Source organism: Rattus norvegicus, chromosome 6, assembly GCF_021556685.1.
Source record: "Rattus norvegicus strain SHRSP/BbbUtx chromosome 6, alternate assembly SHRSP_T2T, whole genome shotgun sequence".
Lineage (NCBI taxonomy): Eukaryota > Metazoa > Chordata > Mammalia > Rodentia > Muridae > Rattus > Rattus norvegicus.
The window spans coordinates 52,565,169-52,592,106 of NC_141539.1; the positions used below are offsets into that span (position 1 = coordinate 52,565,169).

General features: G+C 42.7%; 1 protein-coding gene and 1 long non-coding RNA gene across 54 annotated transcripts in view; one reads left to right on the forward strand and one right to left on the reverse strand.

Moving 5' to 3' along the window:
- Window positions 1-26,938, forward strand: part of Myt1l (myelin transcription factor 1-like) — a 406,515-nt gene that overhangs the window by 156,112 nt on the left and 223,465 nt on the right.
- LOC134479354 (uncharacterized) overlaps window positions 11,999-26,938 on the reverse strand; it is a 157,276-nt gene continuing 142,336 nt past the window's right edge. For all 8 annotated transcript variants that reach the window (XR_015622976.1, XR_015622973.1, XR_015622970.1 and 5 more), the window contains 2 exons: window positions 14,352-14,483; window positions 11,999-12,114 (listed from right to left, as the gene is read on the reverse strand). This is a non-coding gene — a long non-coding RNA (uncharacterized LOC134479354). The remainder of the gene's footprint in view (window positions 12,115-14,351; window positions 14,484-26,938) is intronic.

Here is a 26,938-nt window from a genome sequence, read left to right on the forward strand (position 1 = left end):
ATGGACTGAGAAGTCTAGAGTCAGCATGGAGCAGGAGCCACACTGCAGGACTCAGGAAGATGGATGGACAGCTCTGGGGAGCATCAGGGGGTGGAGGGGTGTTCAGTCTGCCTGTTTGAGTATAAATGGGTGGGTGATGTTATGGGTTTAGTTCACCACTCACTAGAGAGAGCATTAAGTGTTCCACACATGTGTAAGTTGACACAGGTAAGTAAGGACCTGGGCTTTGTTTCTGGCCCAGAGCACTTTCCCAGGCCCTGACTTCTGTACAGCCCCACACAGGGGCTGTGTTTTACCAGAGTCATAAAATTATGACCACTGTGTAAGCAAAATTTCACTGTTAGCATATCTGCAATATTAGCAGATGTGTAGAAGGTATGTGGTGAATTAAGAACTGGAAAGAAGTTATATTGAAAGAGGGTAAAAGGAAGAATCATAATGGTGCTTGGCACCTTCTCTAGTACCAGTGATACCGAGAAGGTCAGCACCTTGTGTCCAAGGACAAACCCATTATAATTTCAACTAAAGGTCCAAATGTAGGCAAGACCCATATGTATTCTAAAACAATAGGCCAATAGGTAGGAACTAGACACAAGTAGAATGTGGTTGCTTGGTCTTAGCACTCCAGAAGCTGAGGCTGGAGGATTGATTTAAGAATGATGCCAGCCTGGGTTGTATCGAGTTCCATGACGATACTGGATTACAGCGTGAAACTCTTCCAATATAGAAAAGAGAAAAAGAGAAAGGCACAGTATCTTAAGCACACAGAAACTATACCATATTAACTTTGATTTTGCAAGAAAAGTAAGCAAAAAATATTACTTTTATCATATTAACTAGAAAGAAACCATTAAACAGATGGAGACATAATTAAGTTTTGTTTGTTTAACTGTCAGCTTTTAATTCCCAGCATTCACTTACTTCCTTTGCCTAAAACTTTGCAGCGTTTCCTTGTGACCTAAAGAAGAGATTTCTGGAGATATTATAAATAGATTTTAAGTGAGCCATCTTTCTTCCTTATGTTGAAAATTTGACTGCTCTGTCTGTCTATCTCTGTCTGTCTCTGTCTATCTCTCTGTCTGTCTCTGTCTGTCTCTCTGTATCTATCTATCTATCTATCTATCTATCTATCTATCTATCTATCTACCTTGGAACAACTGGGCAATTAACAATAGCTAGTAGTAAGTAACAGAATATTCCAGAATAACCAAGATTCAGAACCCCTTAAGTCCCAAAATGTGTCCTACGTAATGGGGACTATATATGAAAGTGGAAATGGCAATATACCCCTTTTATTGGTATTAGGAAGTAGGACAAGGCACATGGGTATGTCGTTGGTACAACAGTGCATGGCCACACACTGAGTGTTAAGGTCAATGAAAATGTGTTGACATGTAAAACTCTCTGCCTGGTGATCAGCTGGAAGAAGAGGCTGACCCTATGTGTGTGATGCATTACACAGGATGTGCATTTTCACGCATGTGCACAGGTGCATGTATTACTGTAGAGAGGTATGCAAGGAAGGGTGCCATAACAATAGCAGTTGCTACCTCTCCAAGGTGGAATTCCATGATTTATACTGTCCCTCATCTCCCCATACTACTCAATGCTGTAGTCTTACACAGACAGACAGTCACAATGCAGCAAGTGGTATTAAAATTTGAACAGATCCTTCTGAGATCTGAGATATTTTTAAAGAAACAGAAGTTCTGCATATTAAATTTTACTTAATTTTAGGAGATTATTTATTAATGACTACATAATACTGTTTAGTTTGGGAACCGTCAAAAACACTGACCCATTGCTTTTCCTTAAACTAAGCTAAATAAATGATGATAGATGATAGATAAATAGATAGGTAAGTAGGTAGGTAGATAGATGGGGGGTGGGGAGAGAGAGAGAGAAAGAGAGAGAGAGAGAGAGAGAGAGAGAGAGAGAGAGAGATGAAATAAAGGAAATGTTAAAGGAACAAATGTCCACCAAAAATATGGTATAAATATATTACAATAAATTACTTGTCAGTTTTTCTGGAACTGGACTAAACTGCCTCCAAACACATATTTCCTGATTATGTGTGTAATGGGTGTGTGTTGGGTGGGGTTGTATGTACCCAATCCGTATGTATGGAGAAGCCAGAGGAGGCTGTCCCAGGTCATTCTTAATCCCTCCCTGCATATCCCTTTGGTACAGAGTCTCTTAGAGCTTCTATTCTTTCAGTGAGCATTACGAATGCCAGCAATCCTCCTTTCTGCACACCCTCTAGCACTGAGCTTACACATGCTCAGTGCCATGCTAAGCTTTTTATGTGGGTACTGGGTATTGGAATTCAAGGCCTCACATTCCAAACACTATAGACACTGGACTGTCTCCCCAGCGCATAGTTCCCTGATTTGTAACCTGTATTCAATGTTCAGTTGTCTGACAGTTGTCTAAAACATCTTGCTTAAGCTGGGAATATTTTACCTTTAGCTGCAATACTCTTGAACACATGCCAATAACTTTTCTGCCTCTTAAGCTGTGAATTACATCCTTCAAACACACATATATCAGATGAGATGATTAGATGCTACTGAGGAATAAGCACATTGTTCATTTTCACTGCAAATGACCCTTTTCTGGTTCCGTTTTTGAAGCCTTTTGTTCTGAACTTTCCAGTTTGTACTGCTTGCATTTTGACTGAGCCTGGATCCACACTCTGAAAAGCTACCATTAAAAACAGAACAAAAAGGGCTCACTATTTAAGAGCATATACTGCTCTCTCAGAGAACAAGATTGGTTCCCAGCACCACATCAACAGTTCATCATCACCTACAACTCCAAGGAAATACAACACCCTCATCTGGACTCTGCAGGCATTTCACTCATGTGCCCATTCTCTCTCTCTCTCTCTCTCTCCTTCTCTTTCTCTCTCTCTCTCTCTCTCTCTCTCTCTCTCTCTCTCTCACACACACACACACACACACACAAACACACAAACAAATACACACACACAAACACACACACAAACACACACACAAGCTTGTGTACACATACACATTTTAAAATAATACTCTTTAAAAATAGTATATATGGGGGTTGGGGATTTAGCTCAGTGGTAGAGCGCTTGCCTAGTAAGCACAAGGTCCTGGGTTCAGTCCCCAGCTCCTAAAAAAAGAAAAGAAAAAAATAGTATATATACAAATGCCCATGGACATTAGTATAACATGAAGAAAAGATATCGAGAAAGGTTAAATGGTAAAAGATGAGAAAGGACTGAACTCAGGTGATAGACATGGGTCATGAAAGGATTTAAAGATAATTTTTTCCTGTGCTAATTTGTCCTGGATTTTGTGGGTTTGTTGGTAGATAAGTACGTAGAAATAATCAGTATTGAAAGTGTAGATTTTAATGGGAAGCTCCAAGGCATTCGATTCCAAATGCCTATTCTAAATGTATGGAAACTCACTGAGTTTGGGTCTGGTTCATTTTGGTGCACAATGCTGTTATTTATTTACAAGGTGTTTTTTTTTTGTAATAAAATTTATAAGGTTTAAAGAGCCCCCAAAGCAAAAATAAATCAGCAACCTGAGGACATTCAAATAGGTTTCTTTCCTGACACTATAAGTGACTTTAATCAAGAAAATGACTTTCTGTAGAGTGTTAGGGAAGGGCCTAGAGCCTTAGCAAGTGCCCTGCATTGAGCTAATTCCTGAGCCCCAGAGAATAGCTCATCTTATTCTGCAAAATGGTGCCATTAGCCAGCAGAATGGGAAGATGAGCATCTCTTTCTGTGTTCTCTGTCCCACTTGCTCTTCAGTCACATTAGGAAACCTCCCTCATGCAAGCTATTGTCTTTCCCGGGCTCTATTCAAGGCATGTTTGTAGCTCATCTTTTCTAGGCTTCTTGGCTTATTAGGTCACAATGCAGTCAGACATGTGCATCCTACAGCTTACGGGATAGCTGCACATGATAGCTATGAATTCAGCCTCCCCCCAAAAAAATCTGCAAACTTACTTAATATGTAAAACTGGAGGATGTGTGTGACTCAAGTTGTGAACTTTGTAAATGACAGATAGCACCATGTCATAATGTAATATGGTTAGACATACCTGGTAATGAAGAAAGAAAGCATTCTGGGACTACAGCTGGGTCTCCAGCTCTGAGTCATGGACCCTGACTGCCTTTGCATACTCTAGTGTTCTTCCCAGAGACCCGCAGCTCAAGCCAACCAACTGCTCTGCTGTGCCAACCCTAGATCTTATACCCATGTAGCAGGCCACTGTCTTCGCTGGCTCTGTACTCCTCCTTGGCCCAGCAGCAAAAGAAAAAAGCACACACTCCTGCGGGGACAAAGATGTGCCTGTGCTGACCCAGACACCAGTGAGGAGGCCCATGAACCTAACATTCCATGTTTGGCGTGGGTGAGGTACGGTTGATTTCTTTGGCTGCTGAGGAACATCTAGGCATTAAAAAAATTATATGGATTTGCTGAAATTGAGGGTTTCATAATCAAAAATGAATAGAGAGAGAACATATTGATTTTAAACCAACAAAGCAATTGGGTTATGCCAGGCCCCTCTGATTGACTTACTCCATGCTCTTGGGGAGGGGAGGGGAGAGCAACACTTTCCATCTCTCGGCAACTGCTGCTGAGTGCTGGGAATGAGTTTGCCTGTCAGGATGATTCTCAGCTCTGTCTGCCTTGAAGAATTGAGCCGTTTCCGGATATCAGGGACAATCTTGTTGGTGAGGAGCGGAAGAATTAAAATTCCTCACTCTTTGGAGACACGGTAACCCCTTGAAACCACAGAGGCAGCAGGCTGCCTAAGGTCCTTCCCTTGCTCTGAATTGAATACAGTACCACTTCTGCACACTCACCTCTTCAAATAGAACTGTGGGGTGGAGGGCCTTACAGAAAGAAAAGGAGCAGGAACACAGGCAATATTACGGGGGTTCATGGAGATGCACAGCTCATGGAATGGAAGAACACATTAACTTTTTACTGGACACCTTGCACCTGGTGATCCCAGGTCATAACCATTGTATGGTGATCAAGATTTGTCCAGAGAGCAGAATACCCAGTATGCTTCACTGGTCACCCTTCTAGTTACCCATCCGCCATCTTTCCCTTTTCTCTCTGTGTTGATTCTTTCATTTATTCCTATCTTTAGTCAACATCTGTGGTCCATACTCAGGGATGGTTCCAGGCAGGCTGCTCTTTCCCTGAAATTTCACTAAGACAACTTAATTATTTACAGGGGCAACTCAGCACTTATGAACTACAAGGAGGACCCACACTCTCTGGAGGTGGGAAGATTCATACTGTGTAGGGGTGTCCCAGAGGCAGAGGCAGCCAAGACGGAAGCTAAGAGCAAGGGCAGCTCTGAAGAGGTGCCATAGGTGTGTCTCAGCAGCCATGGCTTGTGCTGGGATAATAGAAGGACAAGAAGGAGGGATGTACATGCAGTTCCTATTAAGGAGTTCCACTTTAGGTCAAAGAAGCTTGTATCTCAGTCCAGTCAGATTGCTATGACAAACACAGGCAGGCAGTCACTTCTCGGTCATAGATACCAAAACCTGTTGAGGACCAATTGCTGGCTTTCAACCTTCTTGCTGTACCTATACGTGATAGAGTGAACACTTGTCTGTTTTCTTACAGGATGTTAATCTCGTCAAAATGTCCATACTCGTGACCTCACCTAAGCCCAGCTTCCTTCCAAAGCTAGCACCTTAAATGTCCCTGCCCAAGCTGGGTCTTCTTCCATAGACTTTGCAAGCACAAGATTTCCATGGCTTTGCAAGGACAGGAACTTTCTGTTGATAGGATGTTGAGAAGCATTGTCCATTCACTTTCTTTTTTAATTTTCTTTTTGTTTAGTGGTTGACTGCCTTTAGTTTGTGGTCTGGGGTTAAACCCAGGAAGCTTATCATGCTAGGAACATGGCTCTACCTAGCTCCCTAAAATGCTTTTTTTTTTTTTTTGAGATAGGTTCTCACCAAATTACCTAGCACCGGACTCATGGAACATTAGCTGGCCTTGAAATTTCAAACTTCCTGTGTCAGCATCATCAGTGGCTGGGATTACAGGCCTGTGCCATGAGACCCAGCCAAGTGTTTTGTTTTGTACTGTGAATCTAGTGGGACCTGCCCTTACTGTGCAAGCACTTTACTACGAGTGACATCCCCAGCCCTGCATTTGTTTTCTAACCATAATGTTCCATCTCATCCAGGACTCAAGGCAGTCAAAGTACAGGGCAAGGTCCTCAGGTCTGTTGCCATGGGGACAGACTGGGAGGTTCTTCAGTGAGGTATAAATGAGAAAGATAGCTTGCCTGGGACTGAGACAGCAGAGAGAATGACCACTCTGCTGATACCAATAGAAGGGACAGTGACAAGATGTACTTAACCAGGAACACTAGAGGCTGGGGGATGTGGGGGGGTTGTTTTGTTTTGTTTGTTTTGTTGAGACAGGGTTTCTCTGTGTAGCTTGGCTGTCCTAGAATTCACTCTGGAGTCCAGCCTGAACTTGAACTTAGAAATCCACCTGCCTCTGCCTCTCAAGTGTTGAAAGATGTGCAACACCATGCCCAGCTTACTGCTTGGGGATTTTTAAGAGAAAGTGAGGGATATTTTTTAGCTATTTGAAAAGAAGAGTTAGAAAGGCTATAGTCTGTGAGGAGAGCAGTTCAGTGACTATAGAAATTAGAAATTTCATTTTAAAAATTGAACTACAAATGTTTATAAAATAATTCTTATGTCTTTTTATTACTTTGTCCCAGGGTAATTAATCGGTCTTATATTTGCACAAATATGACACCTATGTGTGATTTTGAACACTGTGCATATGGGAGACTCAGGGCAAGAGCTGGGAGACCACAGGCTGGACCTCAAATCCAGGCTTGTGTGATTGGGTCAGTTCTTCTCTCTGGGGTAGTGGTTCTCAGCCTTCCTGATATTGCAACCCTTTAATACAGTCCTCATGTTGTGGGGACCTCCAACCATAAAGTTATTTTCATTGATACTTCATAACTATAATTTTTCTGCTGTTACTAATCACAATTTAGTTTTGGAGGTAAAGGTTTACCAAAGAGGGTGCAACCCACAATTAAGAACCTCTCTTCAGGGGTACCCTGAGCCAGGTCTACACATACAAGGAAACCACCCAACAATTGACTATGGCTTGCAGGATTTCTGAAAACTCATTCTTTATCTCTTTGGTTTTAAACTCAAGCACACTTGAAGATACAAACTGAAGGACTTTTTGGGTTTTTGTCATAGTTTTTTTATTAAAACACACAAAAAAGGGTTTTACTATGGGACTTTCATATATATTGTTTGATATCTCTCCCCCTTCATCCCCCACCTAATCCTTCCCTGCTGTTTCTTCCCCCATACTAATCCCCATTTGAGTTCTTGTCTTGTGCATCTATCACTATCTTCTTCTCCCTCTCTGAAGACTTCTTTCTCCCCTTTCATGGTCTCCTTTTTAGCTTCACAACCTTGGCCCACACATGCACACTTGCTTTTGCATCAGTTTACCAGGAAAAGGCACTTGCCTGCTGTTCCATTTCTGTGTTCCTGAGTTTACACTGGGCGAGCATGAAGATGCTTCCTTCCAACTCCCTTGTGTTTTAACCCACACAAAGAGAACCTACTTAGACTTAGGAAAAAAAGAAGTAAGTAAGAGGGAGGGTGACTTTATTGCCTTGTTTTGCTTTTCTTGCTAAATTCACTATTTTATCAGATAGATGCCTGAATCTATAGTTCCCTAATTTGCAAGTAGAGCTGTCTGGTCTGACAGGAGTTGTGAGGAGGTAGCACTGACCGGGTGGCCTCCCGTAAGTCAGCACCTTCTTTTGTGGGGTTGTGATCTGCCTGACCTTTCCAAAGTGTGTTTGGAGATGTGTATCATGCTGGGGACATTAGCCCATGACTGTCAGCATAAGAAGCACACCTTCTATGTATATCCTCTGCTTCAGAGGGTTTCCACAAGAACACATTAGGCAGAAGAGCATGTCCCCTCTTCATCCTCACATTTTCCAGTGGTTATCAATTATCAGCTAATATGAGGAAGTAAAGTGGCTGCTAAGAAGAGGGGCTGAATTTCCTTCCGAGAGGAAGCACGGTGACATCATTAAAGTCTGAATTGAAAGAAAGCCTCAGAGTGTCCAGCAGGGGGCAGTCAACACTTGAAGTGCAGCAGGTGCCCTGAAAACCTGGACTCCAATCCATGTGGCTCTGTACTGGTAATCTTCATACTGATGGGCTACTAAGAGACGGGGAGCTCTGACAAAGCAGAGGCTTTCTTGGAGCCCTCTGGAACTGGAAGCTCTGTGCTCACTGCAAGGGGCACGGTGTATAAAACAGCTCTCAGGGAAGCACTCCTGGGTGCACCTGGCAGATTCTCCTCCCTAAGCAGTGAATGAGAAAAGCCTTCAGTCAAAAGCAAAGTGACTTCCCATGCCGTTGCTTTCACAAATCCTTTCCATGGGCTCAATATCAGCATGGCAGTTTGTCATGAAAATACTCCCTATGTCACAGAATAAACTCAGATCTATTAGGCAAGCTGCAAGCCTCTCAGTACAATTTGCCATCCATATATCTACCAAAGGCTAATGGTGAGCATCCTTATATCCCTCATCCGTGAGTAAAGTCTCCTGTGGACCTTTTATCAGTAAAAGCCATCTTTCATAACAAAGCAGTTTTATAGAGATGAGGCAACATCTGCTGGCATTGTGACTATGCAAAGCTCTGACCATTGTGCTCCTATTGTTGATGTGCTTTGTGCTCCCAGTGGACTTTTCATAGTCCTCTCCTGCTAATAGACTGGTCTCTGTCTATTATCCCAGGGCTGCATGTAGACTGCAGGCTGTATGGTGGATCATGCTTTTAGGTGTTAGTGGTTTCATTTATGTTATAAAAGTTCGTGTTGGGTAGAAAGGAGGAAAACCCAAACATCGTTGCCCCAGTCATGGGCTGTCTCAAAAGTTTCCTCCATGCTCTTACAACAAAAACCTGATCTTGTGAAATGATGCTTTACAAATATTTAGAGGCAACAACACATTTCACTTTAAAATGCGGTTGTCCCTCACTTAGCCTGTGTCCAGTGACAGAGGAATGGACAAAGAAAATGCGCTATCTATGTACAATGGGAATTTTCAGATACAAAGAAAAAATGCAATCATGTTGTTTGTGGAGAAATGGATGTAACTAGAGATATTCATATCAGGTGAATTAAGTTCATCTCAGAAACACAAATGTCATATTTTCTGTCATTCGTGGGTCCTAGATTTTATAGAGATACGTAAAGTCAAGTATATGATGTCACATGAAAGTGGGAGGCAAACTTCCTAGTGAAACAAAGGACTTGGAGAGAGGCGTGAAAGCAAACAGTAGTATAGGGAGATATGGGGAGTGTGTTCAACACATATATTTGCATAGAATACCCTATGCGGCACAGTAGTATACAATGTATACAATGAAACCTTAAACATATGTGTGTACATGTGTGTGTACACACATAGATGCATGTATGGATTAGAAGGAATAAGGCAGGAGAGAGCTCCAAGTCAAGAGCTTGTCTCACTTGCTCCTCTGTCCAGAGGTTCAAGTTTGCTCCCACCTACCCGTCGAAGTTGAAGTGCCTGTGTTGACACAGAACGCTTTTGTTATCTCCAACAATGGGATTAAAGCTATGAGGCTGTTCTGGAAACTTCCTTTTCTCTCTCTATCATGTAATGCATGTACATCTCCAGCTTACAATAGTATAATCTATCTCATTTTTTAGGAAGAGCCACAGAACTTTACACAGTGTGCTTTAACTTTGATTCGTGGTGCTATTCCTTATTATTCTACCATAGGTGGATTTCAGAAGACTGTCACTCCAAAGGGAGTGCCATAGACAGCACTCTGATGGTATGCTGGACACATGCCCTTCATTTCTACTGGAGAGATTCTGGGGTACAAGGCTGTGGGGCGGGGAGTGCTGCTCAGAACGGTAATCAGTGAACACAGGCATAGCTGCCCAGTACCCCGCCCACCCTGTGCTTAGTTATGCTGTCTGCGAACAACTTCTGAATTCTTGCTAGTTTTGTTGGTGAAATTGTCAGCTTGTTTTAACATGGGTGCTGCCTGCCTGCTGATGACCTCGGCAACCTTTAGTGAGATTCTTCTATCTTATTTCAACTTCTGTGACACTTTCTTGACCCTTGATCTACTGGATGATATTTTTATTATCAAATTTGAGGCTTTCTACATGGGAATGGTGATAGTCTTCATGCTGCAAGTGTTTCCTCCCCATCTACTTAGTCTGCTTACAAAGCGTCTGAGCATCTGGGGCCTTTTCTCACATAGTGATGATTTTTTTTGTAATGTAGACAAATCTATCCATTCTGTAACTTTCTTTCCTATGGCATCTAGGAATTCTTCATAGTCCTCAATAATGATCATACCCATAGCTTCCCCAATGCACTTACAGCTTCTTAAAACATTGGTTCTTTACTAGATATGAAGTGTCTATCTGCATATATCATTCCAAGTTGGTCTGACACTGTGTTTTCCATTGTAGATCCTCACATAGAAAGGCTACATTTATGTTCATAATGTGCTACACCTGTGTCATATGATATTTTCCATAAAGAATGGGCTATTTCCAAGGTTTTTTGTTTTTGTTTTTGTATTTCCAAATGATCTGTTTTTCTCCTTGTTTCTGCCAATCCCATACTGATTTGGTAATATTGGCTTTACACTAAGTCTTCTTAGTTTTGCCCTAATATCAGCAAGGTCATGATCTCTGTCTAACAACAATGACAGCCTATTTGTTGTGAGCCTTAAGATGAATTACCAGACACCCAAATCCCCAATTCACCTATTCAGAGACAGACGATGGACAAGTAACCTTGTACTTGAGGCTTCTGTATCTTTACTCACCTCACCCCTGCCCTCCAGGCAAATCCTGTCCTGCCTCTCGTGGATTCTATGTATTCTATCTGTGAGTTTCTGGCTGAAAAGGGGATTTGTGTCATTTCTATATCCATGTTGAGAAGAAAAAACAATAAGCAATGAGTAATCCCAGTCTATTTCTTAAGTCTGGCCACCTTGTGGAGTTCCTTACCCCTTTTAATATTCTTGGGAAGAGTTCCTTCTCTTTCCCTGGTATGAGATAATTTCATATGCAAACAAAGCATTCCCTTTCAATATTCATGTGAATATGTTAGGCGATTAACTCCCAGTGTTAACTGGAGCCCCACGAATAAAAGTGAGATAAGGACATCTCTCTTCCTCTTCCTGCTGCAGAGCCATTAATATTTCACATTTAATACAGCCCATGCTACTACTGAATTAGGTAGATATTTGTGCCCCTCTTGTTTAAAATTGCCAGAGAGTTGTCCGTTGTTCTTCTATCACCTGTATACATCGTTCTTTAGTTTCTTGGTGTAACAAATGTCATGGATTTTTGTCTACACTAGCAGTAAACAAATGGACATACACAGTTGGGGTATATTAACTAATGTAGCACACAGCAAGTTAGGTGCTATGAACACCATAGTTCCTGTGTAGAGCAAAGGGTTTAAAACAAAAACTTTTTGTTGATGTGTCAGAGTGGGTGGTGTGGAGCCCCAATGGTTTGCCTCACTTTTTCTTTATTTAAGAAAAGGATGTGATTTGGGGGATGTCCCTGTTAGAAATAATTCCACATGGGCCACTTCATTCAGTCACCACTGCAAATGTGTTAGGCAGTGCTGTTAATATATTCATGTTTGAGAGACCTGGATGGAATTAGTGATTTGCCTAATTGCACGGAGCTAATCACTGACTCTGTTGTCTCAAGTTTCTGCATACAAGGTTGGGCAAGTGTGGGTGGCTTGCCCTGTGTGCATGAGGAAGTGCACCTGTGTGGTGGACCTTCTGGGTGTGACCTGAGAAAAAGGGAGGTCTCCAAATTTCCCTTTACCTCATGCATTGCTTAGGGATCTAGTGGTTCATTAGAATTCACTTGATAAATAGCACAACTCAGACTCATAAAAGTTGTATTGACAGAAAGAATCTAGGCACAGCCAGGCAAGGTGACACTCACCTGTGACCCAGCACGTGGGAAGTAGAAGCTAGATTTCGGAGTTCAAGGACAGCTTTAACTAAAAAGAAAGTCCAAGATTAGCCTGGGCCACATGAGATTGTGTTTCAAACATAAAATTGCATGATTCCCGTTCAAGGAAAAGACCAAACTGATGGTGTTGGGAGTCTGAATAGTGACTCCTACCAGCAGTTATAAGGGAGCATCTTGAGCTTGGGGAACAGTGTTCCATTTGATGGAATGCTCTTAGAGTGAGCTGGTGACAGTGTATATGCACACATACAACTACATAGAGCTCTAGAAAATGTATTAGGCCATTTTATGGGCTTCTTTACATGACTATTATATCTAGGCAAACTACTGCTAGATATTACATTTAAATGTATTTGATGTAATTGGAATTAGATGGAAAGCATTGTCTTCAATACAAAAGAGCTCTGTCCAAGAGAGAGGCGGCGATATGTGTGTGCTGTGGTACTAGGAACTGAACCTTCTGGGCCAGCATTCTACCACTGAGCTTTCTCACCTTTATTCTTACATTTTGCTTTGAGACAAGGCCTTGCTAAATTTTCAAGACTGGCTGTGAACTTACTCTGAGACTAGACAGGCTTTGACCATGCACTCCTTTTGTCTTGAGCTTCCAAGTAGCTGGGCTAATAGCCCTATAACCACTGGGCTCAGAAAAAGGGATTTCCATGTGGTATGTCTGTTTGTGTGCATACATACATGAGTAGCAAATCCAAATCTTATACAGAGAATTTAAAGGTAAATTTACTGATTCAGGTTACTGACACACGGAAATTTACTTCTTTAGAAATACATAAATCCTGAAAGATGTGCTGAATAGAGAGGCCCTGGAGGTTCTCACTGTGAGAAAGTATTGCTTGTCTAAAACATGCAGAAACATCCTTAGTTGTATGATATGAAGATGGTGGTATGTCCTGGCTGTACATCTATAAAACTCAAAGGATTAAAATTCCAGTAGTCAATAAGCAGTGTTTACCTATTCCATGCTCTAAGCGCCCTCCGCACACAAGCACTGTAGTGGGTCCAATGCCAGAGGAAGGGAAGGACAGCATGTCTACAATACCTGGGCACACATCCCTGGGCTCAGATGAAGATTTGAGCCCATCTCTCAGTCTTTCCTATCCCAGAGCTGTCTCTGTGCTACCTCCTGAGGCTCACCTATCTCTGGAGAATCCTATGGCACCAGGAGTGGGGAAAGAGTGTCTTGACATGCACAATATGATCATGGGCCATGTCTTCTTCAGGGTCAGGACCTCATAGCTTCTGAACAGTGAGGAATAAGACAACACTTGCAGTGATGGGCAACCTAAGCTCAAGTAATAGTTATAGTCTCCCCAGGTGGACCAATAGGGAGACATCAATTTACAACAAATGAACAACAAACATTAAATGTGTTTTATAGGAGTTAGGAAGATGATGGATCAGTTGGTAAAATGCTTATTTTTTAGGGTTAGCCATGTGTCATAATCTCATGAGGTTATAATCTCTAAGCAGAGAGGAAGACATAAGCAAGTATCTAGAGTTCAGTGAACAGCCAGTCTTGACTACCTGGGAGTGTTATAAAAAGAACAAAGCAGACAGGATACATATGAACCTTTGCATGAATACATACAAAGGAGCATTATGGATAAAAAAAGAACATCCTTGTTTGTTGAGCTGTCTATAAATTTAAAATAATCTACTGTCATAAGTTCTGTGAAATTAACACAACGTAATCATTTCTCCAGCAGGCTATTTTCTTCTCTGATGAACAATAGTGTATGCACAAGAGCTATGTGGCAAGTGGGAAGCTGAGTACAGGGGCAGTCTGCTCACCTCTACACCCCTATTCTCTACTCACTACATGAGAAGCCCCCAAACCTGGCTTAGCCATTGTGGATGGGAAAAATCTATAGCAATAGACTCAGGAAGAATACACCTGGCTGATGCACATAAAGCGGTTACTCTTACTTCTGACTGCAGATTTGTGATGCCGAGACTAGAAAGCCTATGTCTCTTTCTTTTCCTCGAAAAGCCAACGGAAATGCAATTGTCCTCCTCTTTATGCTTGACGCTGTTTGCTTTGTTTAGGTTGTTTTATGCCATTAACCATGTCATCTGTTCTCCTTATTTTTATTTCCCATTTTGTCCTTTCATTATTTGCAGCTCCAAAATAAATATGTGCTAAAAAGGCTATTTACAATATTCCTGACGACTCACTTCAAAGCCTGAAACATTTTACATTTCTAATTATTTCCCAGCCCATCTTTTGTGTGACGCTCGGGTACTCACCTAAAGTGACTTCCCACTCCTGTTTACTCGTTTGACCAATACTGGTTGAACATCTTCCAGGTTTTTGAGCACAGCTCTTTGCACCAGAGCACCAGAGAGCCAAGTGTTCACATTTCCTGCTCCAGGGAGCTCCTAGTTCAGTGGAGGATAAGAACAGACGTCATCGTAGTTTTTAGAAAGTAGCACAAGAAATTATCACTGAAAGGGTAAGCCGGGATAGGAAAAAATTTAGAGAGATCCTCTTCGTGGTGGATGACAGTGGCACAGAAACAGTGGAAAGGTAGGCTCTGACACAAACCATGCCCACCAAGAGAGAGCACTCAGAGCAGTGGGGATTAGCAAATGGGAGGGGTGGGGAATGGTAAAGTCATGGGCTGTCTCTGGCCAGTGTGAGGAATGTTAGCTGCACGGTGAGAACAGACTTGCTTTGTGGCTCCACTGGTTTCAGCTTGATGGTTCAGTTAAGAGAACCTCAATTGATGTCAACAGTTTGTCTCTTAAATTTTCCATTCTATGGTAATCCAGCCACAGGAAAGTGGGAAAGAACAACTCATATCTGTTCAACAAAACAGGGGATGTTATAAAGAGTAGAGTGGCTGGGGTATCTGACAAAGACAGGACCTTCCGGTGACAGGGAAGCCCAGTAAGTTGTGTAGTGGGTCCAGAATCTTTTTCAAGAGCAGAGAGGAAGAATGAGAGTGTGAAGTCTCACGCATTGCAAAAATTGCTTGAGCCTTGGAAGTCAGTGTTAGCAGCCAGTCAGTATTCTCGTCTTCTTCTGTTTCAGCTAAAGGATTGGACTATTTTACAAATGTGAGACCTTATGAACAAGTTACTTTATAAAATATGTGTCACATGAATGCTGGGTACGCTCCAGCCATTAAGAAGTACATGGGTACTTTTCTTCGACCCTTAGCAAGATATCAGACATATATCAGCATGCTGGAGTGACAACAGCCTCCCCGTTCAGGGTATGTTTAGCCCTGTCCTGTGTTGGACTTCCTGCCAGCAGATACACTATATTTTCAAGGTTCATGAACCATGCATATTCTAACACTATAGATAAGAAAACTGAGGCAGGAAAAGGCCCAGCAGCAGAGCTCAGATTTAATCCTCCTCAGTATGGAGCTAGTGCCAATGGCGAATACCTGAGAGACACACTCTGAGTGCACAGCTGACTTCGGGTGATACAATAATGTAGGTATCATGGGAACACTAAGGTAGAACCATTGCAAGGTTGAGGGTTCCCACAACATTTCAAAGGAGGACCACTAAAGAAGAGAAGGAGGACCTTATGTTGTCCTAACTAGAAGATGAGGGATCCTACAGAGATTCTGCATCATTAGGCTCTGAATCAGATTCTCCAGACATGTTGGCTCAGTTTTAGTTACATGTCTAGGAAAGGATCGTGAATTTGAAGATGGGGGACATCAGGATAGCAATGCCAGCTGCTGCCATTGCTTCAGAGCAGTAGATGGACAAGGACCTTGTCTGAGGTTCAGAATCCCTAAAGCTTAAAAAAAGAAATGCAGGCAATTTTATAAAAACTATAATCAAATCAGAAACTGTACTGATCAATAAATATTATACTTGGGGAGTTGCTAAAAGGACTGTTAAACTCAGTTACCTTAGATATTAAGCATCTCGTAAAGTTTAATTATAAAATATTAAAAGTTTACAGGTAAATCAGTCAGAGTTGATCAGAGGCTGTACCTTCACCTCCATGGAGGAAAAAACCTCATGGGTGGCTATGTCAGGCAGCCTAGCTTGTCTGTGACACCTAGCAAACACCACTTGGAGGTTATAAGGTTAACACTCAGGATTGCTGACTTCAAGTTGAATTTTCTAGCAGTGTTCATGAAATTAAAACTCAAGTCACATGGTAATCACTCAGCAAAGATAGTTATTATGAACACTTAGTGCCTGCTCTTCTCTATTGTATCAAGGGGAGGATGACACACATGTATATGTGCATGAAAGACACCCTATTTATCCATGGCAGGCAGTATCTAGCTTGGTACAGTCTTTTGAAATCCACAATTGGCTCTTGCTCTTCCCCTCTTCCCCTCTTCCCCCTTTGTCCCTTCTCTCCCCATTCCCCTCCCCCTTTCTCTTCACTTGCTCATGGCCAGCATCTACTCTTACTCCTCTCTGTCCCTCTGTCTCTCTCTGTCTCCGTCTCTCTCTCTCTGTCTCTCTCTGTCTCTGTCTCTTTCTCTCTCTCTCTCTCTCTCTGCCCTACTACCCTCTTAACTCCCCTCCCCATGCCCTAAATAAACTCTATTCTGTACTAAAAAAAGAAAAAAAGAAAAAAAGAAATCCACAATTGATTGGTGTGAACAAGGGATGCGAAAGGTTGTCCAGGTCACTTGTTTTCCTCAGATGACTCTGGCTTTGTGAGGTGGAAGGCTCCTCTCAGGACACACCTTTTCCTTTATGCTGAACAGCCTGCTTTCAAGCATGGTAACTTAGGTTTCAGATGCAGAAAGACCCTGCATTGGCTTTACAAGGGTATTGGTTTTGGTCTTGATTTTTTTGCCTCACACAGTATAAAGAAGAGATGAGAACAGGCTTGCTTTTAGAAACAAGTGGCAGTTTCCATACCTCAGAGCTTACAGGCAGATGGTGACCAGCATCATATGAAACTTGCAGGGAACTAGGAGGGGTGAGAGGAGCTTGGGTGGTCATGGGGGTTGGGGGTACAGGAGTGAGGAACATCCATTTGCAAGGTGGTGGGAGATGCTAAAAGCCCTGAAGCTAGGCCACATTCCTCATAGAAAAGATTATTTAGCCCATTTGGTTGCTGAGAAACAATATATACTGGTTGCTTTTCTCATTGCTGTGATAAAATATTAAGAAAGGGTTTGGGGTATATAGTTTGAGGGGAAGTCCATTGTGATGGGGATTGGCTTGGCCTCTGGAGCAGCGAGGCAAATGGTCACATTGTGTCTGCAGTTAGGAAGCAGAGAGGGATGAATGGTGGTGTCCAGCTCACTTTCTCCTTTGTATTCAGCCTAGCATCCCCACTCAGAGACTGGTGCTGCCCACATTTAGGATGTGTCTTCTCAGTTCAGTTCACCCCCACCATGCTCAGTTTGTCCTCACAATGATTTTAGATCCTCACAAGTTGACAATCGCTACAAACTATTATGTCTTGCTCTGGAGAGAAATGTGAGCTATCTGGACCCAAACCTCTGGCCCAGGAGAATTTACAGCCCTCTGTCTCTCCTGAAGAGTCTGTAATATGTCAGACCATCTCTTAGACTGGTCTTTATTTTCCTTAACTGGAATATTAGATACCTAGTCAGCTAAGTCTCCTCTGTCTCTTTTACATATATATCTATGCACACACACACACACACACACACACACACACACACACACCACCATCACTACTACCACCACCACCACCACCACCACCACCACCACCATCACCACCACCGTCAGGGAATGCAGTATATTTTGTCTTTATTACATATTTCCCTAGGATTGAAAGCAAACACCACATTTGCCCTTTGTAGTTAGTCTATTCAAACAGTAACATGTTTCCACTTGGACACCTGAAGTAATGCTTTACTGTTGCATTAGGCCTTGTGCGTGCAAAAACAGGAACACACCTACATTACCTCTAAGACTAACACTAACTCTAACACTGTGGACGTGAAATCAGTGTTGCTGTGTGTGTGCCTTGTGTCAACGCTAATTGGGATCCTGACTCTTGTCACTACCAAAGGGCAAAGAAGTGATAAGCAGAGATGATACCCAAGCTGGTGTTGAGCCAAGGACAGGACCTAAAGGTAGAACAGAACACTCCATTCCCATTGCAGTATGAAGAAATGACAGTTCATTCCTTGAAACACATTTTGGAATTCAAAGACTTAATCCAGAACTCCACATCGAGATAAATTTTTAATATCTTCATTATATAAAACCTGAATTTTTAGTTTCCCTTAATTGCTCAGTGGTAATGATTCCCAAATACTATGAGATATTTATGAGTTGCCACCCCACACAATGTTCTCATGTAGTGCTACTTATGAATGGCAAACACAGGATTCCAAGTGCCTCTTTGTGTACATCAAAAGCACTGTGTAAGTTTTACAGCAATATATTACATTTATTATTTGCTACTATCAAATTCCCCAGCAATTTGTCCCCACACCATTTCAATATGACCATGCCAATATCTGTTTTATATCACTGAAAAAGCACACAGGGAATACCTCCTGTTGGTGCTTGAATTCTAAGTCAGCATCCAGCGCAACCAACCGCATTCTCCATGGATAACTCAGTAGCTCAGACTCACCCTAGCAGTTTCTCTTCAGCATAGACAGTGCTCAACTCCCCAGGGGTGATGGCTGTAGTCAGGGAGGCAAATATGTATCTCAGCAGAGGCTCTGGCTTGCCGGGTAAGTGCCTCGCTCAGCTTCGGTTCTCCTGACAGGGCTCACTCTATCCCCTTTTGCTTGTCACAGATATTCGGTGCTACAAACTCAGTCAAGCTGTTATAGAGGAAGCTGGAGAGAGGGAGCTGACAGTAATTGTTAGATTTAATTTTTAACCCATTGTCAGAGAAATTCCAACTTCGTTCTGAGCAAACAGCTGAGGTGATTTAATATTTACTGATAGTCAGTACCCAGGAGGCTAAAGCTGGTCGTGACCACGACTTGTAAATTTTGATCAGCTTCCAAGAGTTACTGAGGGGCAGCACACTGTACGGCCATCCACGGTCCCCTTTATTTGTAATGAGCATCTTTGTGATTGATGTCACAGCTTCCAGAAACTGAGCAGTTTCTTCAGAATTTTCTGAGGCCACTGATTTGGCTTCTTTTCCAATGCTGCCTACGTCCTTGTGATTCTCCTAGTTGTGCTGAAGCAATCATTCTCAGTGATGGCATACCAGTTACTTTGCACATCTCTAATTAAGATTTTGCCTTATATATTTCCCAGTTGATATGTATCAATACGTATTTGATTTTAAACATTTTTCCATGTCAATACCTTGAGATGGTTTGAAGTACATTGATCACAGGCTCCTGTCTGAATTCCTTGTTTTCTCTTCTTCTTTCATTCATTTGTTTTATTCTTTAAAGACAGGGTCTCACTATTTATCTCTCGCTGTCCTGGACTCACTATGTATACTAGCCTTGCCTCAAGTGCACAGAGATCCACCTGCCTCTGTCTCCCCAGCACTGGAATTAAAGGCATGTACTACTAGACCTGGCAAATTTCTCACTTTAATATGGCCTCAAACTATTGTATGGGAACAATTTTGCTCTGTGACTTCTATTGTAGCCATCTACACTATGATTTATTCAGTTACATACAAATATATAATGAGTCCTGACAACAAGCAACTGCTTTGCCCTACTATGTACATGAGACTGTGTGCTTGTATTTAACAAATGCATACTCCAAACATAAGCAAAAGAATACAGGATGCAGAAAACATACGAAGCATATGTTTATTATTTTATTTTTATTACGTATTTATCCTCTTTGGTGTACACATGCATGCACATCATGTGCATGTGTGTGTATGTGTGTGTATATGGTATGTGTGTGTGCGTGTGTGTGTGTATGTGTGTGTATATGGTGTGTGTGTGTGTGTGTGTGTGTGTGTGTGTGTGTGTGTGTGTGTGTGCACGCATCCTACAGTGCACTTGCTGGAGTCATTTCTTTCCTCCTACCATGTAGATCCTGAGAATTAAACTAAGGTTATACAAATGCAATTGTAATTGGCCCAAGTAAATCAAGTGCATTTCTTTGCTGAACCCTTCTGCTGGTCCTCATTTCACACTCCCCAGGTCTTGTGTGTAATTGACATGGTTCTTTAGCAACTTTGAGAATTGTCACCATTTCATCAGCATCTTTGTTATCTCCTACCTTGTCTTCTATTCCTCATTACCTCCATTTATCCTGATGTTCTGCCTCTGGCCATAGTTTTCTCACTCAGCACACTCAGTATAATCATCTAGGAATACAATATTAAGGAGACTGCCACCATTGCTTTACACTGAAGTCAACTTCCAGTTGAGCAAGGACAAGAATACAGGGGTCCTGTGGCCCTATGACCCAAATTCAATCCATAGCCTAATCTTTCTTTACGAAGACCAATTTTGCTTGCTTTATGCTTACTTGATTCTTCACCACCTAATTTCATTCAGAAATGTTCAATGCAGTGTGTTGATCTTTACTGTGTTGTGGAGGCTTAACTGCTGAATCTCTTTCTGGAGTCACAGTAGATGTGAAGGCAGGGGAGTCAGTTATCTGGGTTCAGGGGAGACTGTAGGGTCTACCTGAAGGTCTGTGCAAGGACATAATAAGGAGCTTACACACACACATATACAAGAGAGAGAGAGAGAGAGAGAGAGAGAGAGAGAGAGAGAGAGAAGGAGAGGGGAGAGGGGAGAGGGGAGAGGAGAGAGAGAGAGAGAGAGAGAGAGAGAGAGAGAGAGAGAGAGAGAGAGAGAGAGAGAGAGATGGATTTTTGTCTTTATTACAGAAACCAAAATTTCTCTGGGACTGAAAGCAAATACCACATTTGCACTTTGCTGGCACAGACGATGGCAGGAGTTTGACTTTCTGTGATCTCGAGGATTACAATCCTGAAAATTCCCAAGGGGTCAAGAGCAGAGGATGCAGGGAAAAGAGACAAGGATTCTTGGCTTAAAACTAGTGTGAGAAGTGAGTATGGTGCTAAAGTCTGGAGACAGCACGTTCTTCCTGAGAGTTCGAGAGAACAGAAGCCCAACAGTTTCCACTAAGCAGTGTAGAGATTTAAACCCTCCTCCTGATTGGCCAGCTGCACCTGTAATGCAGCTCTCAAGGCCTCAGTTTCCCCATTTGCATGTGATCGCTCTTGTGGCAGCCTATACTTATGCTACACTGCTGCATGGCTTCTTGTCATCCTCACAGCGCTGTGGGCTCCAGTCAGGAAAGGATAGTGCGTCACTTATTCACTGCCCTCCATTCAGCCCATCACCCCAGTCTGGCACTTGGTAGGTGCCTGATATATAATCCTGCAAATTAATGTTACACATTTAAATATTTAAATTTAACATTTAAATAAATTTAATACAAATCCGCAGCATTTAAATATTTGACAAAATTATATTCTTTGTACTACCTCCTGGCACTCTGCAGCCTGCAGATGGCCTCACAGTAATGTGAGCATCTTCATGTCCCTGCCATAGGGATTTACCAACACATTGGAGAATCTTCATCTCTGGAGGAAGTTTAGCCATGGAGGTCCCTTGAATTCACTTATTAAGAACAAATATTTTAACTTTTATGTGTTGTGTCTTAGGTACTAATAATCCAACAAGGGATAACTGGCAAATACCTTCCCGTGGGGATTCACACCTGGTGGGTCACTTGGCCCCAGATTTCTTCTAGGTTGTGGTTTCTGAAGAGGTTTCAGGGCCTCTGGAAGGAAACAAAGCCGATGAGGAGGAACACAATGGGCAAAGGTTAAAGACTGAGACCATGACTGGGGGTGTTGTACAGAGCTGCCTCCGGTTCTCCTCTGTCAACATGAAACTACAGTAGGTCTCCAGTGGTCTGTTCCACTCTTGTATTTTTAATTTGGTTCCAAGCTTAGGAGGTGAGAGGTAATGTTGTTACCACAACAGGGGCCATGACAACAGGCTCTGTCCCCAGAGCATCAGCATCCCAGGTCGTGACCATGGTAACCACAGAATCAGCGAGGCCAAGGTCTGAGCACTTAGTGCATCACATGCTGGAGTCAGATGCTGTATTAGGCACTGTGATTCACCCTTTCCTTGCCATTACCCTCCCCAACCAAAGTGAGTGTCAGTGTATGTGCTTCATTGAAGGTGAAGCTTCATCTAAGCCACATTCAGGAGTTCGCTGTGAGGTATCTAGTTCAGGGCTTCTATTTAGACCCATGGTCTTGATTATCATGGTGAAGTCACTTGTCACAACCAAAATAAGGTGATGTAGAAAGAAACTCTTTTGTGGGTCAATAGTGGTCAACAGCACGAAGCTGCTTCCGAGAAGGGGTTCCTTCCAGAAAGTGCTCCTTTCATAGCAAGCAACACAGTGTGGTGTAGGGTTTCCAGGTAGCAGTGTGACATAAAACTTATAAGTACAGAACTCAGGCTTCATGGGGGAATCTGCATTTTAACAGAGCTGTGACACTTTCAGCCTTGCTCTAACTCCCTGAATGTGCTGTATCCTGCAGAGTGAGCTCTTCACTGGAAAACAAGACCAACAAGAAAGTCCAACAACAAAACAAATCCTCTGAAACCATTTGTATTCTCCGTTTCTGTTAGTATTGTCAGTTTGGGAGGAATGGTTGGGGAAGGTTTGAAAATGAGTTAGATGTGCGGTATTTTCCTTTGGTAAACTGCGGGAAGCAAATTGAAGCACGGTTTGTTTTCTAACCTCTCTGGATTGTTACTATCCAGAAAGCAATGGTCATTCTTGCTTTGTTTAGAGCTGTGACCCTGCGATCTTGCCCTAGTATTGGGCAAGTCGTCTAGTGTCCTAGGGTAGGAACCATTTTGGCTTTGCAAAAGAATACTTCAGCCTTAAGTTCTGACTGGTTCAGTTTTAGCACCAGACATAGGAATTCACTAGGGATTCACTACACAATTCCCCTGCAGTTCCCTATCCCTGTGTTCAGCGTATGGTGTGCTCCAGAGGGTACTCTGGCTGGCTGCTGTTTGTTTCTGCTATGTCTGCTATGAGATGGTTTCAAAACCTCCATGCAAACCAGGCCTCATTGAGTGGGCCTAGAGGCCAGAGGGATCCGATCAGGCCTCCAGTCCTTACTCTGCCTTCTTAGGATCTGTTCCCGTGTTGGTCCAAATGTCTATTTCTCCTGTAGACCTCCATCACCCATTCCTCTGCCTCGCTTGCCAGATGGGCTTTGACAATGACAAGGCTTCCTTTCAAGAGCATCAACAAACAAGCTCTGGTCAGTGTTCACACACACAAGCAAAGAACAACCCAGAACACACTTGTATATGGGTATACAGATGATTTATAAGTGACATGTTCCAGGAGGGTCACATCCACTCCAGCAGCAGCACCCAATGTGCGTGCATGCATGTACAAGCACAGTCAGGTGAGCACTTAGAGCATCAGTGCAAAATTCCTACAGGACACTTTGCACATGATCTTCTGTCCTAAATACTCTGAAATAAATTACACATAAATGACTGAGAAGAAGACATTGTCCATGGGCAAGCCAACTTCTCTTATGGATTCTTGGTAACAAAATGTTAAGAGTGATTTTCTAGACAGTGGTAGACTCCACACAGGTCTCCTCTATAGTGCTGACATCTCCATTTCCTTCCATTAGGCAGATGAGCTGCTCATGGCTCATAGTTGAGTCCCTCCTGAAGGACAGTCCATGGCTAAGAGTAATGTCACCTTCCCAGAACACATCACAGCCATTAACTGGGTGTGTGCAGCAGCTTGAGACATCCTTGTGTTCTCTCAGGGAAGTTTTGAAGGCCTACCCCTGCCTCAAAGACTAAGCACTGCTAATGCTCTTCCCAGAGGAAAATCTACCAATAATACTAGGGTGTCTTCTATGCTCCCAGACATTACTTCTTTGTGGGCATAAGAATAAGAACCTTGGAAGCCCAGGAGTATGAAATTCAAACCAGAAGAGGGGCCTGAGAAGAGGACAGAAATTGAGTAGAAAGGAAAAAAGGAAAGACAAAACTGAGGGAGGCGAGAGGGAGGCTCTCCCAGAGGTGAGCAGATTAGAACAGAAGTAAGCCACTGGGTTTTGGAACAATGGAGGTCTTTGGTAACTCCAGTAAAACCAATTACCATGAACTGATTAAAACAAACAACAAACAAAAACAGACATAAAATGGCTTGAAAGATTATGGTCAGGCAACTGTAGGCTTTATTTTTAAGGGAAGAGAAAGAGCTAAAAACACGTAAGAGGTCAAAGAAAGAGTTCCTGTGGGTTTGTTGTTTCTACAGTAAAGGATTAGAGTCTATTTGCATGCCCTTAGGAGAAGACATTAAAATACATCTCCACTGGCCAGTAGTGTTTATTAACTGGAAACTTGCAGCCCAGGGTCCTGGTTGCCTGGCACCAGAGAACAGACTTCCTATTGGTTTGGATTACTGGTCTAGGCACCATTAGGGACATGTATATGCAAATGGCACCTGTCAGTGTATCTCCCTGGCTATAGCACTGTGAAGAATTGATTTAGAATCTTTTAGTTATGAATTTATTCTGAAAGAGGGGTGTGTGTATGTGTGTGTGTGTGTGTGTGTGTGTGTGTGTGTGTGTGTTATTTGTGACTCTTCCTGCCTTAAATTGTATTTCTACACATGGCTGATTTTGTTTTTCTGTGAACAAGAAAAAGAGACAAGAGAGGCAGACCAAAATTGAAAAACAATTCTTCAGTTACACAGCCATCATCTAATAAAATATTAATTAAAAATTAATCCAGATACCTGTTGTTTTCATTACCTATATGTTTTAGGGCCTCCATCCTCTTAGAACATTTCAAGTTCTAGCAGAAATTGTAATTGGCATTTGACTTAAAGTTACTTTATATTTTTCTCTGCTAGTTTTTGGGTCTTGTTTTGTTTTTGCTTTTTAAAGAAAATTTTAAAGAGGTGTATTTTATAGTTTGTTCATTTTGTCCTTTGATCTTTAAAGTTTACTTTGGCCAACTTGAGTTATGACACTTGACACATTGCTAGCTTTTTCTGGACCCTCCCCATCACAACTTGTCTGTCAGTAATAATCTCACTGGTTTCCTGAGTTGTTGGGTCTACAGCATATCCTATGTTATAGAGGTAACACAGAGGAGGTAGCTGGGCCAGCCATCTCAGGACAGGGATGCCAGCAAGTAAATAGTCTATGTAGGCTAGTGACTCCCTAATATGGCTCACAACTTCCTTCTGCAGGAATGCTGTGAGGTTGAACACGGGCTGTTCCTCATACTCCTGATGTCCAAGTGTCACTACTATGAATCTAAAGTTGCTTTCACATGTGTGTTAAGTTATGGTAGAGATCACTGTAGGGACATGGAGCTGTTGCAGGGTGGAGAGAAGCTGATCTAGAGCAAGAATGGGGTTGAGTTGGGTCCAAACCCCAGAAATCTCATCCTGAGATTGGCAGGAGTGAAACTACTTCTTTCCTTTCCTGGGCTCTGCCTTTGTTCCACCCGAGGAGGTCACACACCATCAGTCAGGTTAAACTTGCTCTCTCCTTGTAAGGTCATGTCCAGCCATACTTAGAATTCCTCCTTAGGCAAATGTGGCATCCTCAGTACCTGGGGTCCAGGTACTGCCCCAACTCATCTCCTAAGGTTTAAAAAGCCTTCGCTTCCCTCAAATGACTCGTCTCTCTGAAGTCTGTGCTGGTGATACTCACTGCTGCCTGAGGTCTCATTGCCTACAGTATTCCACCCTTGCCTGGTTTTCCCTTTCAGGCTAACTGATCATGATCTTGGGTCATCATGTTGTCGGGGGGGGGGGGGAGTGGGAACAACAGCTCACCAAGCAGCAGTTTGGACAGCAGTGAGGGGAAATGCAGACTGAACACTGATACCAGATTGCTTTGCTCTCCCCCCAGGCTCCTGTTCCTATCATGCCTGCCCCCCTCTGCCTGTGATGGCAAGAACGATAGGCTGCTGTCAGACAGAAAGCAAGAATGCTATGTAGCAGGGATGGAAAAGTGACTGAAGTTTAGTTCACAGTCACAACCCAAATACAGTAACATGTCCTGTGGGGTGACTGCCATTGCTGCCAGAGCCTGAACCCAGCCTTGGACTCTCTGGTAGGATGTTTACAGCTTGCTTGATTTGTTTCCTGAGCCTTGGACAGAATTCTCAGGATGGCTTTCCATACATATCTCCTGATATAAGGCAGTTCCTGCAACAGCTGTGTGAGGTAGAAACTATCTCTCCCTTATGGACAATGTTCTCTGGGCTCTGGGTGTTTCAGTAACTTAATAAAAGCCACCAAGGACCAAAAACACACAGAAAGACATCCCTGTTCTGTTTACCCAGTGCCTTGCTATTGGCTACTGCACTGAGTTCCCAGGGCATCAGTTATAGGATAGCTGTGAATATCATTAGCCACAGGACACAAGGACAGACTTGGGGGCAGGAAAAAAAATCCTGAATTCAAAATGTCTCTGAAGTGTCTTGTGCACCAAGTGCTTGTAGTTGACGATTTGCTTTTCAAGAGACTGAGTGGGCTGCCTGATGTGTGGGTGGAGCTGTTTAAATCATGCAGTTATGGACACAGCGGGCTTCAGCCTTGGGAGATGAATTTGGTTGCAGTCAGGGCCCTATTTATGGAAGGCAGACTCAGCATATGGCCCAGTTTGAAGAGTTCAGCCAGTGACAATGAACATTCTTTTGCACTTTCTCTAGAAGTTGAAAGGCATCCAGGACAGCAGGTATATATGCTGTCCCTACTCTGGGCTGTTTCCATTGTTTCAGAGTGGAAACCCCTGTCTCTGTGAGCCGGGCCATGTGTCGTACTTCCCAGGGAGGCTGGTTTCCTGTAAGCTGCTCAGATCTGATGCTTGTTAGAATTGGCTCCTGACTGGAAGATGCTTAACTATGGTTTAA